The 11,603-nt window shown below is 38.2% G+C and overlaps 1 pseudogene across 1 annotated transcript; it reads right to left on the reverse strand.

The window, feature by feature from the left end:
• Positions 1-2,611: 2,611 nt before the first annotated feature.
• LOC309864598 (annexin A2 pseudogene) lies at positions 2,612-3,722 on the reverse strand (annotated as a pseudogene). Its single transcript has one exon. The product of its transcript is annotated as an annexin A2 pseudogene (transcript).
• Positions 3,723-11,603: the final 7,881 nt, after the last annotated feature.

Here is an 11,603-nt window from a genome sequence, read left to right on the forward strand (position 1 = left end):
TTGGGGAAGCCATGACACACTTAAAATTAAAAGAGGAAGTCCCTAATGAACCTTTAAAGGGAAAGACATACAAAGAAGCCGGGGAAAAAATATGACTCCCTAGCGCCCTCTGTCAGAGAGCTACTAGTAGTGCTCCTAGTGCTCCAAAGATTTTCAGACACTCCCCTAAATATTATTTCTGATAGTCAATACGTGGTAAATGCAACAAAAAATATTGAAACAGCCATCCTCTCCTTAAGTGATTCACCTATTCCATGGATCTTAAGGCAACTACAAGAGGTTGTGCAACTGCGCACTGCACCATTTTTTATAGATCACATCAGAGCCCATATGAGCCTACCAGGACCATTATCCGAGGACAATGCTCTAGCAGACCACTATAGTCGTTTCCAACTTATTTGCCCTACCTTAGAACAGGCGAAGCTATTCCATAGCAAATGGCATGTGAATTCTAATACCTTAAGATATAGATTCCATATCACCAAAGAACAGGCAAGAGATATAGTAAGGACCTGTGGGAATTGTGCCACATTACTCCCTCAGCCTTCCTTAGGGGTAAATCCCAAAGGCCTTCAAGCTAATCACCTATGGCAAATGGATGTCACACATGTACCTGAATTCGGGCAACAAAAGTACGTACATATATCAGTGGACACTTATTCGGGTATCATAATGGCTACTCCCCTCACGGGGGAGAATTCAAAACAAGTCATCACACACTGCCTACGATGCTTCGCAGATTGGGGTATCCCAAAACAAATAAAGACAGATAATGGACCTGCATATACATCAAAATCTATCCATCAATTCCTAAGTCAATTTGGTATAGTCCATACTACAGGTATACCTTATAATCCACAAGGTCAAGGAATAATTGAACGCACCAATAGCACCTTCAAACGATGCTTACAAAAAATAAGAAAAGTGGGAATAGGGGATGACTACAAGTCACCCCGTGATCTTACATCTCTCACCTTTTACATTTTAAATTTTTTGTCCTTGGACCATAATGGTACATCTGCAGCGGACAGGCATGCGGCAGTTACCGAATGCACTCTAGCCCAGGCAAAGTGGAAGGATATACTCTGGGGCCAATGGAGAGGCCCTGACCCGGTCCTAAGATGGCACCGAGGTTCTGTTTGTCTTTTTCCACAGGATGCCCAAGTGCCTATCTGGGTCCCGGAGTGACTGATTAGAAGAATCGATCAACACGGCCCGCCCCGTCCTGATGCTCGGCCTGATAGCGATCCTGGCGACACCAGCATCCCTTCAACAGATGCACCAATGGGCAATAGTGAAAGCCTGGCCGTTCCCCATGCCACTGACGAATGAGTCTGCCATCCTCCCTCCTGTATACCTACTTTCATTCCCATGCCCATTTCTGTAAATCCTAACAATTCGCCTGTATTGCTCTCAAGACATAAAAGACACTTTGGGATCACTGCAGCCATTATTGCGGCTGTAGCAGCCTTCACAGCTGCAGCAACTGCAGCGGCTGTAGCTCTCACCACATCTGTAACAAGTGGACATTCTCCAGAAACTATTGACGACCAGATGCATCCAATCACTTTCTGGACTTTGCATAACCTCCGTGGCCTATCATGACCTTTCTATTGCTGCTAATCTGTCGAAAGAGTTAAGCAGATGAGATTGACATAGCTCCATTACGGGATTGGGTATCTTTTATAAATCCTTATGTTCCGCCGTTTTGCATCATTACGTAAACAACAATGTAGGCAACAGTTGGCGCTAGTTCAAGCTTGCATGGAACTGGAAGCTGGTACATTTCCCCAAATCTGGCTGGCAGCGCTAGATCGGTAGTCAATGACGGGTAAGATTGGCTGCATGCACATAGCAACCTAAACCAGGAGTTCTCCAGCCAGGGGGAATTATCCGATGACGGGTAAGCATGTTCATGGCAGCTGACAACCTAAGACAGGCACAATCTCCTGCCTTGCATGCCTAATATAAAAGAAAAGGGGGAGATGTCGGTGCCCCAGCGGCTTGTAGCGCATGCGCAGTGATGCTTCTGGGCTCCGCCGTGCCCACTCGTTGCCTTGGCTGTCGCTGCCTCAAGCCGCCACCACCCCCGGGTGGCGACGGTGCGGAGCTGCTCCGGCTGGGCCCGCGGGGGGGAGGGGGGCGGGCGCCGCACGGCTTTTTCGGTGCCCAAAAGTAAACACGCCATTAAGATGGCGGCTGAATGCAAGCCAGTAGGTGGAACTTAGGATTTTGTATCTATGTGGCTGCGAGTGATTGGTTGTGCAACCTTGGTATATATAGACATGCACGGGCGGGGGAGGGAGAGATCCCAACAGCTACACAGAAATAAAGCTTGCTTTGCTGAGGTCTCCTGGTCGTTCTTGCTGGCGAGAGCGACATATATACACACATGCATGCATATTTTACTTTTATTTTCTTATAAAGTAAAAATTCGGTTTATCCATCTGTTTATGACACGGTACACAAGAGGCCAAGTGTTTCACATCACAGAATGCATTTACAACTCCTTGGGCTATTCCTTTCTTTGGCTCAAAGGAAACACTAAATGTGAGAAGCAGGCAATGCTTAGACAACTGAAATAAAGATGGGGAGGGGGGCAGTAAGAACATCATCCCCACAGGGATGGGCAAAAGGGGATGTTAGTCACAGGCTATTTTCTAGAACTGTTAGCTGGAAACAAAGGAGCACCCCTCCTGGATGCTCATGCCATTGTGGGCCTCAGTCATCCCCACCAGGCAGGTATAAGCAGCACTTTCTAGTAGTCGCCCTTGGTGTCTTGCTGGGTATGGTAGTTCAGGGACTTGTCATACTCACTCTTGAATCAACACCTAATTTTTAACATGTCCACTTCCCTGCAAGAGACCATGATTCTAATCAAGACTTTATTGCAGGTCTCCTTGCCTTTCATGGAATTGTCAGCAAAATACAGGGGCTTGTTCTGAATGCACTGGACTGGTTCAGGAAAGCATCTTCCAGGTCTCCTTTGACCTCCTTCTTGAGGCTTTCCAGCATGAAATAAGGGCTGTAGCTGTTAAACACTTAAACACCTGCCAAATTCTTTCTGGAGGTGACAGTCTGCTCGGTCACAATGCTGATCCACTTGGGTACATCAGTTCTTTTCCTCTTCACCCCAGCATCGTGGAGATCCCAGGCATCTTGGTCAATCAGTTCATAATCAATGACAGAGCCATCTTCTGCTCTTTTATGCTTTGCGAGGACAACCATCAGCTAGCAGAAGTCATCAGATCTGTCAGAAATGATGTCCTTCTCCATATTAGTCTTGTATATTTCATTGTAGACTCTGTTAATTTCCTGAAGCTCTTGGTTGGTCTTTGAGCATGTGGTTTCAGTGAGGGAGTCCTCATCAGTCCTGACTTCATGGAGGCTTTGCATTGAGAAGCATTATACTGAACAGATGTTTTCAGTAAGCCCCAACTCACCGTCTCCAGGTGGCCAGACAAGGCTGACTTCAGTACTGATATAAGCTCCTTGTTGGTCCTTCTCTGGTAGGTGAAGGCAATATCCTGTCTCAGTTCATTTCTCTGGTTGGTAGATATTGAAAATAATGAGCTCGTCCACATCTTTGCTCTTGATGGCTGTTTCAGTGTCAGAGCATCACACTCAGCATCCAAATTAGTGTATACTTTGACCTGTGTGTACTTGGGGGCGTGATCATCCTTCAAGCTGAGTTTGCAGAGAATTCTGTGAACAGCAGACATTTTGAAAGAAAATGGGCCACTTGTTGAGAGCTGTGAGCGTCCCTAGTTGTGCAGCCATGCACACATTTTACTGTTATATGCCCATTATATACATACAACAACACAGCACAAAATCTATAGTTGTATATTTTTATATGTAAGTACATATACATCATTTATATACTTTATACATAGATACGCACACACATATAGAAATGTAGAACAAATGGAAGTAAATAAAAATAGAATATTTAATAGAAATAAAAATATGCATTTGTCAGGAATGAGGAAAAAATGTAGTATTTCTATATGCAACAATATGGATGCATCTTCATGTTACTGATGCTGGGCATAGAGAACACATGTTCCATGCTTCCATTTAAATAAAATTCCAAGCAGACAAAACTAATCTGACTTCTATAACCATATACTGATGAATGTTATTCCTTAGCATGATTAAACTATAACTTATGTATCCATACCATTATTGATGGATGTTTTGGGTTGTTTCCAGTTTGGGTTATTATAGAAAATACTTGTATGAACATCCTTTGACATTTCTTATGGGGATTATAATGTCATTTAAGTTTTCTAAATGGTTGAGCCAATTTATGCATCTACCAGCAGTGCCTAAGAGTAACAGGTTCTCTAATTCCTCGCCAATACTTCATCTTATCAGTCTTTTTAATTATAGACAGCCTGGTATGGATGTGTATATTTCGCTCTGATTTTAATTTACATTTTTCAGATGACAAATGAGATTGAGAATATATAATATGCATATTGGCTGTTTGGATAAACTGTTTTGTGAAGTGCCAGTTGGATTGTTGACCTTGCAAATCCATAGCTTAGAAGAGAATAGGGCCCTAGGAATATTTTTATGGAAAATTTCGGGGCTTCTTCTCAATGGACCCTTCTTCTGTATTGCTCTGTCCCCCAAACACCACCTACTTCACATCCCCAAATTAGATTTATTTTTCTTCTACCCAGTGATACCACCACTCTGCTTGGCCTCTATTTTTTTTTTGTCCATATTCAAAAATATTTTTGGGAAGAAATCTTGGGTGAATGTGAGCTAATACTGTGCTTTCTAACTTTCATAATTCTTAGCCCCATGCTGGTTGCCATCCTTTGCCTGAAATAGTTATATATTATTGTATAGATATAATGGTAGTTTATGGTGGAAGGATGAGTCTGATACCAGTTACTCCACTGTGGCTGCAACCAGTGGTTTTCAAATATTTTTTGTTATTCTATTTGTTCCAAATTTACTTTTATTTTTCTTTTTTTAGTTTGTATGTTCTCTGGTGATTTTCTCAGGTTATCCTGGAGCTTATAACAGTCATCCTTAATTTATTAGCCTGGAATATAAATTAGTATTTTTCCATTTTATGGTAATGATTGAAACGTCAACCTTTAAGCTGCATTTATTTCCCTCTAATCTTTATGTTATTGTTGCCATGTGTTTTCATTCTGCATATAGTTTTCACTCTGTGAGGCTTATCATTACTCTTTAGAAAGTAAATGATTTATTATACTTATCTACATATTTATACTATCTAGTATTTTCTTTTTCCCTGTAATTCTACTTTTCGATGTAAGATTATCTTCTTTCTACTGAAAAAAAATCTCCTTTGGTATTTCTTTAATTTTTCTCGTATTTTGATTGCCTTATTTTTTAAAAGGATAGTTTCACAGAGTGTAGCCCTTTAGGTTGACATTGATCTTTCAGCATGTTGAGGGTGACGTTCTGTTGTCTATTGGCTTCCATTTCTTCTGTTATCAGCAGTCCTGTTTTTGATCTTGTTTGTTTTTATCTGGTGGTTTATAAGATTTTATCTTTTAAAAATTTTTTAAACATTTTTACCATAATGTATCTAATCCTAAATAGGATTTTCTTTTTATTTATTTTGCTTAGTGTTCCTAACTCTTTCTGACTCATTGGCCTAACTCGAAGGGAGTTTAACAATTTAACTACTAGACTTCTGTCTATTTTGAAGAAATCTGATCCACTGTGTCTTCAAAGCTTCTTCCCTGAAACTCTTTCTACCTCGCTTCTGAAACTCCAACTACCTGTATGACCTTTTTCTAAAGACCTTTTCACAGTGTTCCATATATCTTTTATTCTCTTTTATATATTATCCATTATTTTACTTTCTTTGTGTCAGTCCAAATGTTTTCTGCTCTCAAGCTCACTAATTCTTTTTTTAAAACTGTGATAAGTGCATGCATTGATTCTTAAAATCCAGCCAATTTATTTTTAAGTTTTTAGATTTTCTAATTTATTGTGCTCTCTATATTCTAGTTTTCTGGTGAATTATTTCAACTTACTATTTTTTTTAACATGTTAACCACAGTTATTCTCAAAGTCTGTGTCTAGTAACTTTAATAACTACATTATCTGAATTTATTTCTGTTTCTATTATCTGGTTTTTCCCTTTGTACTGTTCTTTGGTATTACCAATAATTTTTTAGATTGAATGTTACACATTGTGCAATTAAAATGTCCTTACTGCCTCAGCACCTTCTGAGTGACTTCAACGAATTTTAGCAATCTCACCATCAGATTCTTGACTCCTAACTTCAGAAATGTAGCTTATAAAGTAACACAAATGGCAGCCATTTTTTATATTCATGCCTTTCCATTATATATTGCTTTACATGTACCAATGCATTATTATTCCATATTAGCTTTTTTTTTTTTTTTTTCTGAGCTGGATGACACAACTTTTTTTCCTTCTATTGAAAGCTGCTTCTATTACCTGTCATTTATCATTATCTTTATTAAGTTTAATTGTAGCCAAAAAACCCAAACCAAACCAAACCCCAAACAAAAATTAAAACTCAGAAAGTAGGAACCAATAATTGACTTATACCTCATAGGCTTCACAAACTTACCAATTTATACTGTAGACCTCTTTTTTCCATTCTCTTTCCTCTAAAGATTCTTTTACTGTCCCAGGGTCATCATAAACAGATACAAAGAAAATTAGCAGGGTTTTTTTACCTTTCATATTCTTCAAAGTCTTATAACATTGTGAGTTTGGGCTCCATTGTATGTTTACTGTATTCAGTGACTCAGAAAATTAGACCTTCTTTTTCCGGCTAATGCCAGTCTTATGCATGTCAGAAAGAACACACACACACACACATATATATATATGCGGCTTTAAATATATATATACATATATATATACATATACATATATATATATAGATTTCCCACACACAAAAAGGGTAGTTTGTCTTCATTGTCAAATACAACCTGTTAATATGTATGCCTGAGGAAATCTCATACGAAACAGCTATGACAGGGATGATGGGTTCTCAGCCTGCTTGGAATAATTTTATTTTAAAAAAGGACATTTGATAAGCTTTCAAATTAATGTTAACATTGTATATCTAATCCTCAAAGGGTGTTTGCTAAAGATGCTTCTCAGGAGGGCGTGACATCAAAAAAGACCATCTAAAGAACAGGAAACCAGAGGGATGTGTACAAGGTGCAAGGTAAGCAGGCCATCTCAGATATACAGATTCAGGATGTAATTATTTCAATTCAGAACTTTATAGGGAATCCTGTTCCTCTTTTTGAATTCTCCCCATCTTGATTAGTGCAGATCTAGAGCCAAAATCCTAATAAAGAATTTGCAGCAAAATAGGCCTTCAGAACTGATTTTTCTCCCCTCTGCTTTGAATTTCAATTATCTGCTCACCACTGTAGAAGTGTGATTTTCCAACTAGCATTTTGCTGAGAATGCCAGGGGACTACAGGATAGAGAGAAGGATGGAGAGCCATCTTGATCCTTTATCACTTAAAAAAAAAAAATACACCGACAGAGAAAGATGAAAGTAGTTCAACACCTATAATCCCTTGAGAAGAAGACTGAGGACCTGGCTGTCAACTTAAATACCACCTGAGAGCACACAAAATAAATGAAAGGATGTAGGTCCTCCTGTGAAAGTCAGTGTCCCTGAAATTCAAAAGGTACATCAGACATGCTGTCCTTGAAGCATGACACAAAGTCTGGCATTGAGAAAGGGCAGCTCACAAGACAGCAGAGATAAGGTTTAAGACCCTGGGGCATCAAAGCAGATTTAAAATATTTGAATTTCCAAGATTATTGTCTGTGAAGTTGTTAAGGCTCCTTCTGTCTGCAGTGCCCTTTTCTTCTCTTTCTTTGAGAGAAAAAGTATATAGTTCAATCCCTACAGGATCTCTCTTAGCACATTACTGAGCACATTAAGAGCACGAAATGTGGGGCGCCTGGGTGGCTCAGTGGGGTAAGCTGCTGCCTTCGGCTCAGGTCATGATCTCAGGGTCCTGGGATCGAGTCCCACGTCGAGCTCGCTGCTCAGCAGGGAGCCTGCTTCCTTCTCTCTCTCTCTCTCTGCCTGCCTCTCAGTGTACTTCTTATTTCTCTCTGTCAAATAAATAAATAAAATCTTTAAAAAAAAAAAAAAAAGAGCACGAAATGTGAAGTCAGACAGATCTGGGTTCAAGTTCCAGCTCTGCTACTTGCTAGCTCAATGAACTGGGTCAGTATGCTCAACCATCATGAATCTCAGTTTCTTCATTGGTAATTACATTCCTACCCTACTGGAATATTACATATATTGGATAAATCTATAGTCATTTTAAAGAAATATTTGTAAAATCAACTTTGTGCTTTTGGGATTGAGATTATGAAATTATAGACTGGCCGGAATTGGACAATCTTTCACACTGTGCCTTGGCTAGTAAACATCATTCCATCCCATTCCCATGGGTAAAGGAGGAAGGCAGCAGATTTGATGTAGATACTAACCTGAGCTCTATAAAAGCAGAACTGTTCTGTACATTCATTAATACGTAGTTATCACCTTCAACAAAGAGTTGTTGGCACCTGCTACATTTAGAGCAATGGGTTGGATGCTGGGAATTCAACCCTTTTCAAGGTCAGCCAAAAGCTAGACCTCTAATTAGCACTGAATTACAACTATACCTCTCCCTACACACATACACAAGAATTGCCATTACTAAATTATATTTAGGTATGATAATATCAGATTTTATTGATACTGTTAAAAGAAAGCTCCATAAGAAATTTGTTGAACTGTGACAATGCTATTTACTAAATCAGAAAATGTTCTCCTTACTAAGCCCCCCAACATAAAATTCTGCCTGACTCTGGTTTAATGAATAAAATGTAATTCTCTTAAGCAATTGATTTATTTTTATCCAGTGGATATTGTGATTATTAAGTGACAAGAATTCCTTGTTTGCAGTAGGTTTCTGAGCACACTAAACTGTGGCCCAATTATAGTAAAAATGTAGGTCACAATATAATATTCATATTAATATCTTATAATTCATGTATTTTTAAAAAATCTTCTGAAGGATTTTCTGAAAAAACAAGGTACAAATAAATACCTAATAAATTCAAAATACTGCCTGGTAGATGGATGGCTGGTGCTCTCACTGAGCTAAATGAAGTGGTGTCTACAGATGAGAGTCAAACTAAAGAAAGTATTTTGTGTCCTATCACATTCTTCTACTTCTTCTTACATGTCAGTGCTGCACCAACATTCCTTTGAAGAGAAAAGTACGATCGAGAGGGAAAAATGTGCTGTTGGCCACAGAGTAATTCTGGAAAATCTGTCCATGCAGGCCTTTCAGGTGGTAGCTCTGGAAATAGATGTCATTTCATGAGTATCTGCTAGTGGAAGAACCAGAGATAAAACAACAAAGGACCTAATCCCATGCCTCAAGGAACAGGTTCTAGTTCCTTTTCAATTATAAAACCATGTCCGAGTTATCATTCTCCAAATTTTGTTCATACATGATAAAGTCAAATTATTTAGCACAAAACTTGTGTTGGTGTTGGGAAAACTGGACGGCACCACTTTCTTACACCATATACAAAATGGATGAAGGACTCAAATGTGAGACCTGAAACCATAAAAATCCTGGAGAACAACATAGGCAGTAACCTCTTTAACATTGGCCATAGCAACATCTTTCTAGTTATGTCTCCTGAGGCAAAGGAAACAAAAGCAGAAATAAATTATTGGGATTACATCAAAACAAAAGACTTCCGTATAGCAAAGGAAGCAATCAACAAAACTAAAAGACAACCTACTGAAATGGAGAAGATATTAAATACCATTTATAAAAGACATATCTGATAAATATAATGCAACACACATACACACACACACACTCCCATTAAAAGATGGGCAGAAGGGATGAACAGTTTATTTCTCCAAAGAAGGCATACAGGTGGCCAACAGATGCATGAAAAGATGCTCAGCATTACTTACCATCAGGGAAATACAAATCAAACCATAATGTGATATTGCTTTTTACCTGTCAGAATAGCTAAAATAAAAACACAAGAAATAACAAAAGTTGGTGAGGGTGTGAAGAAAACAGAACACTTTGCTCTGTTGATGGGAATGCAAACTGGTGCAGCCACTATAGAAAACAGTATGGAAGTTCCTCAGAGAATTAAAAAACAGAACCACCTCATGATCCAGTAATCACCATTGGGTATTTACCCAAAGAATTAAAAAACACTAATTCAAAAGGACATATGTACTGTGCATTATTTACATAGCTAAATTATGGAAGCAGCCATGTGAGCTGACAGATGAATGGATAAAGTAGATACAATATATATGTGTACACACATATCCACACACAACGAAATATTATTCAGCCTTAAAAAAGAATAAAATCATAAAATCTTGCCATTTACAGTATGGATAGATCTAAAGAGTATCATACTAAGTAACATAAGTTGGTCAGAGAAAGGCAAATACATTATGAGTTTACTCATAAGTGGAATTTAAGAAACAAAACAAAGGAAAACAAGGAAACAAACCTAAAAAAACTCTTAACTATAGAGAATAAGCATGGTTACCAGAGGGGAGGTCAGCAGGGAAGGATGAGTGAAATTAGATAAAGGGGATTAAGCATACGCTTACTTTGATGAGCACTAACTAATATATGGAAATTGTTGAATCACTGTATTATACACCTGAAACTAATGTTACACTGTATTAAACTGCACTGAAATTAAAATTTTAAAAAATTGTAAAAAAAAGAAAAAAAAACTATGTTTCTGAGATATATAGTTTCACCAGAGTTGTTAGAGGATTAAAATTTTAAAAAATTTAAATTAAATTTTAAAAATGTAAATTTAAGGGGTGCCTGGGTGGTTCAGTGGGTTAAAGCCTCTGCCTTCGACTCAGGTCGTGAGTCCTGGGATCAAGCCCCACATCGGGCTCTCTGCTTGGCAGGGAGCCTGCTTCTTCCTCTCTCTCTGCCTGTCGCTCTGCCTACTTGTAATCTCTATCTGTCAAATAAATAAATAAAATCTTAAAAAAAATAAAAAAAATTAAAAAATATAAATTTAAAAAATTAAAATTAAAAAATATGATCAAATATATTTAAAGTATGTTTGGCTGATTAAACTTTTTTTAAAATGTTTGCTTTGATGTATAATTTCTCTTAATATACTTTGTAAATATGGAGGGGCGACAGTATAGTAGAGTAAGTCATTTTCCCAAATTATTTGCCCACAGAACACTTTTTCCTGACTAAGAGCTCAGTATCTCACAGGAGTATAGGATTCTATGGAATACAGTTGTGAAAGTAATTGTTTCTGGTAAGAATAGTAGGGTACTTTGAAGTTTTAGTGAACTAGAGAAAATGCATCATTTGTAAAAAGAATTTTTTTTTATTAATTTTTTATTTTTTATAAACATATTTTTATCCCAAGGGGTACAGGTCTGTGAATCACCAGGCTTACACACTTCACAGCACTCACCAAAGCACATACCCTCCCCAATGTCCATAATCCCACCCCCTTCTCCCAAACCCCCTCCCCCCAGCAACCCTCAGTTTGTTCTGTGAGATTA

Source organism: Mustela nivalis (genome assembly GCF_964662115.1).
Source record: "Mustela nivalis genome assembly, chromosome: 5".
Taxonomy (NCBI): domain Eukaryota; kingdom Metazoa; phylum Chordata; class Mammalia; order Carnivora; family Mustelidae; genus Mustela; species Mustela nivalis.